Here is a 4,935-nt window from a genome sequence, read left to right as displayed (position 1 = left end):
CAGGGAGCCTGTTTGGTTCATAAACGCTTGAAGTTAAAAATTGTCATCACTCCAACATTACCCTGTACTTATGTTCACTGGCTCTTCTAAACCTGCATCACAATGCTTCCACCAGCATCAAAATAATTAAAAACAGCTTTTAAAGGATCAAAGCCCAATTATAAACAGTGGGAAGCAGACTGGTATGCTAACCTCTCTTTTTTGTAACTGACATTTAAGTAGCCTGCTAAGCCTATTGGCTGAATTAGCTGCACAGCCTCCTTTTATATCCAAATCTGTAACAGCCTTATCGGAATCTCTTGGCATATCACTCAAAAGAAGAGTTTCATACCAAGTGAGCTGAATCAGAAGTTCATAGTGCTCTAGTAGGTAGCACGTATACGAAAATTGGAAAGATAGAGAGATTAAAATGGCCTCTGTGAAAGGACGACATGCAAATTCAGCTAGGGCCAATTTGTATTTCTTTTGTGCTCAGTCTTTTTTCTATATCAAAGTTTGTGTTCATTTCATTGATTTAAAAGAGTTCTTTAACCCAAATAAACAAAATCAGAAATGAAAGAGGCAAAATAACAACAGACCCCACAGAAATACAAAGGATTGTTAAAAAATACTATGGACAACTCTATTCTAACAAACTAGACAACCTGGAGGAAATGGACATATTCCTAGAAAAATAAAACCTTCCAAAACTCAGTCAGGAAGATTCTAAAAATCTCAATAGGCCAATAACTATGGAAGAAATTGAAGCAGTCATCAAAAAGCTTCCAGCAAACAAAAGCCCAGGGCCAGACGTCTTCACAGGGGAGTTTTACCAAACATTCAAGGAAGAACTAAAACCTATCCTCCTCAGACTATTCCAAAAAATTCAAGAGGAAGGAACACTTCCAAGCACATTCTATGAAGCCAGCATCACCCTAATACCAAAACCAGATAAAGACAACACAGTAAAAGAGAATAACAGGCCAATATCCCTCATGAACATAGATGCCAAAATCCTCAACAAAATTCTAGCAAATCGGATCCAGCAGGACATCAGAAAGACCATGGCCAAGTAGGATGTGTCCCAGGGATGCAAGGATGATACAATATCTGCAAATCAATAAATGTGATACATCACATAAACAAATTGAGGGATAAAAATCACATAGTCATATCAATTGACGCAGAAAAAGCATTTGACAAAATCCAACACCCATTTTTGATAAAAACTCTCAGCAAGGTGGGAATAGAAGGATCATACCTCAACATAATAAAAGCCATATGTGACAAACCCACAGCCAACATCATACTCAATGGGCAAAAACTAAAACCATTTCCCCTAAGAACAGGAATAAGACAGGGATGCCCACTCTCAACACTCCTGTTCGACATAGTACTGGAAGTACTAGCCATTGCGATCAAACAAGAAGAAGAAATAAAAGGAATCCGAATTAGAAAAGAAGAAGTAAAACTGTCCTTATTTGCAGATGACATGATACTGTACATAGAAAACCCTAAAGACTCCATCCAAAGATTATTAGACTTAATAAATGAATTCGGCAATGTAGCAGGATACAAAATTATTGCCAAGAAATCTATGGCATGTCTATACACCAATAATGAACTTATAGAAAGAGAGACTGAAAAAGCAATCCCATTTACCATCACACCAAAAAAATTAAGATACCTAGGAATAAACTTGACTAAGAAGGTAAAAGACCTATACGCGGAAAACTACAGGACACTGAAAAAGGAGATAGAGGAAGACATAAACAGATGGAAGAACATACCATTTTCATGTATTGGTAGAATCAACATCATCAAGATGTCCATACTACCCAAAGCAATCTATAGATTCAATGCACTCCCCATTAAAATACCAATGGCATATTTCACAGACCTAGAATGAACTCTCCAAAAATTCATCTGGAATAAAAAAAGACCCCAAATAGCTGCAGTAATCCTGAGAAAGAAGAACAAAGTAGGTGGGATCTCAATACCAGATATCAAGCTGGATTACAAAGCCACTGTTCTCAAAACTGCCTGGTACTGGCACAAGAACAGACACATAGATCAATGGAATAGAATAGAGAACCCAGAAGTCGACCCTAACCACTATGCTCAATTAATATTTGACAAACGAGGCGTGAACATACAATGGAGCCAAGACAGCCTCTTCAATAAATGGTGTTGGGTAAACTGGACAGATACATGCAAAAAAATGAAACTAGACCACCAACTTACACCATACACAAAAATAAACTCAAAATGGATAAAGGACTTAAATATAAGACAGGAAACCATAAAAATACTAGAGGAATTCACAAAATCTCAGACATATGCCTAAGCAATTTCTTCACTGATACAGCTCCTAGGGCAATGGAAACTAAAGAGAAAATAAACAAATGGGACTACATCAAAATAAAAAGCTTTTGCACAGCAAAGGAAACCATCAACAAAACAACAAGAAAGCCCACTGCATGGGAGAACATATTTGCCAATGTTATCACTGATAAGGGTTTAATCTCCAACATTTACAGGGAACTCATACAACTTAACAAAAGGAAGATAAACAACCCAATCAAAAAATGGGCAATGGACCTAAATAGATACTTTTCGAAAGAAGACAGAAGAAAGGCCAAAAGACATATGAAAACATGTTCAAAGTCACTAATCATCTGAGAGATGCAAATCAATACAACAATGCGGTACTACCTCACACCTGTCAGAATGGCTATCATCAACAAATCAACAAAGGACAAGTGCTGGCGAGAATGTGGCGAAAAAGGAACCCTCGTGCACTGCTGGTGGGAATGCAGACTGGTGCAGCCACTGTGGAAGACAGTATGGAGTTTCCTCAAAAAGTTAAAAATGGAACTCCCATTTGACCCAGTGATCCCACTTCTAGGAATATATCCCAAGAAACTAGAAACACCAATTAGAAAGGATATATGCACCCCTGTGTTCTTAGCAGCACAATCCACCATAGCTAAGATTTGGAAACAGCCTAAGTGCCCATCAGTAGATGAGTGGATTAAAAAACTGTGGTACATCTACACAATGGAATACTATGCAGCGGTAAAAAAGAAAGAGTTCTTACATTTGCAACAGCATGAATGGAACTGGAGAGCATGATGCTAAGTGAAATAAGCCAGTCAGAGCAAGATAAATATCACATGATCTCACCCATTTGTGGAATATAATGAACAACATAAACTGATGAACAAAAACAGATCCAGAAACAGAAAAGCATCAATCAGAGCATCAAACCTCAGAGGGAAGGTAGGGGAAGGTGGGGGTAAGGGGAAGAGATCAACCAAAGGATTTATATGCTAGCATATAGGCCTAACCAATGGACACAGACAACAAGGAGGTGAGGGCATAAGTGCGGTGATGGGGGGTAATGTGGGGATAGGGACACATATGTAATAACTTAATCAATAAAAAATTTAAAAAATAAATAAATAAATAAAGGAGTTCTTTATCTCTGACCTGTGTTGTTCAGTGGTTAGAGCATGAACCTGAGCACCGAAGGGACACAGGTTCAATTCCCAGGTCAAGGGCAGGTACCTGGGTTGTGGGCTCACTCCCAGCCCCAGTGGGGACACATGCTGGAAGCAACCAATCTATGTGTCTCTCTCACATTGATGTTTCTCTCTCTCCCCTACCCTCCCTTCCACTATCTCTGAAAAAGCAGTGGAAAAAATATACTCTGGTGAGGATTGACAAAAATAAAAAATAAAAAACAATAATAAAAGAGTTCTTTAGATATGAATAATTTTAATACTTTCTCTTTCAATATTGTGTATATATTTTCATTTGTTTGATATTAGAAGTTTTTACATTTTTATAAACAAATCTATTGATGTTTTCTTTTGTGCTTTCTTCCATTACTTCCCTATCTCAAGATTACCATATTTCTTTTTTTATTAATATATTTTTATTGATTTCAGAGATGAAGGGAGAGGGAGAGAGTGATAGAAACATCATTGATGAGAGAGAATCATTGATTGGCTACCTCCTGCACACCCCGCACTGGGGATCAAGCCCACAACCTGGGCATATGCCCTGACCAGGAATTGAAGCATGACCTCCTGGTTCATAGATTGATGCTCAACCAGTGAGCTATGTCGGTCAGACACCATATTTCCTTTTTTGTTGCTGTTGTTTCTTTGTTTGTATATGGTATGAGGTAGGAATGTAATTTCATTTTTTATATATAATATCGTTCCTCCACTAATTTGTAATACCTACACTATCTTACATCAATTTCTCATGTAAACATGTATTTGATTTCTATTCCATTTGTTTATTTTTTATTCAATACCACTGTGTTATAAGTACTATACCTGCATGATAACTTTTCACTGGAATTGCATTGAACCTAGAGATTTATTTCTGTAGAATTTATATCTCTTTAATATTGCTTTCTACAATCATAAAACCTGGTCCATTTCTCTATTTACTTGGATATTCGGTGTCTTTCAATAATATTTTATAACTGATTTCATAAAGTTCTTGCACATTTTTGTTCATTTTAATTTGAAGTATCTTGTAGTTTTGTGTGTGTTTTTTTTTTTACACAAAGAAAGGTATTAAAGATTTTCTCATATAGAAAAACTTTAAAATAATCACTCTCAAAAGGGAGTCTTGGCCAGAAATATTTTTACCCATTAAAAACAATTTTAGATAAAAGGGAGCTCCACTTATTTTTGCTAGTTGTTTACCACCTTCTGTTACTATAAATGCATTTTTTCCAGGCCATTTTTCTCATATGTGGTAGCTCATGATGCATGTGGTAGGCAGTACTAACAGAACTAGAGAAGTCAATTGTCATTCATAGCACCTGTAAGGGCTGAGTAAGTCATAACACATCGTAAGGGCTCAGTAAATGTTTGCTGAATTTGTTGAATACAGGTGGGGTTTCCCCCCCATATATTTATAAGAAAATAACAT

The 4,935-nt window shown here is 36.7% G+C and overlaps 1 non-coding gene across 1 annotated transcript; it reads left to right on the top strand.

The window, feature by feature from the left end:
- Window positions 1-357: 357 nt before the first annotated feature.
- LOC132228956 (U6 spliceosomal RNA) lies at window positions 358-462 on the top strand. Its single transcript, XR_009451549.1, has one exon. It is a non-coding gene; the product is annotated as a U6 spliceosomal RNA (small nuclear RNA).
- Window positions 463-4,935: the final 4,473 nt, after the last annotated feature.

Source organism: Myotis daubentonii, chromosome 2 (assembly GCF_963259705.1).
Source record: "Myotis daubentonii chromosome 2, mMyoDau2.1, whole genome shotgun sequence".
Lineage (NCBI taxonomy): Eukaryota > Metazoa > Chordata > Mammalia > Chiroptera > Vespertilionidae > Myotis > Myotis daubentonii.
The sequence above is the reverse complement of the archived record's forward strand: the minus strand, read 5'-3'. Positions and strand labels throughout refer to the sequence as shown.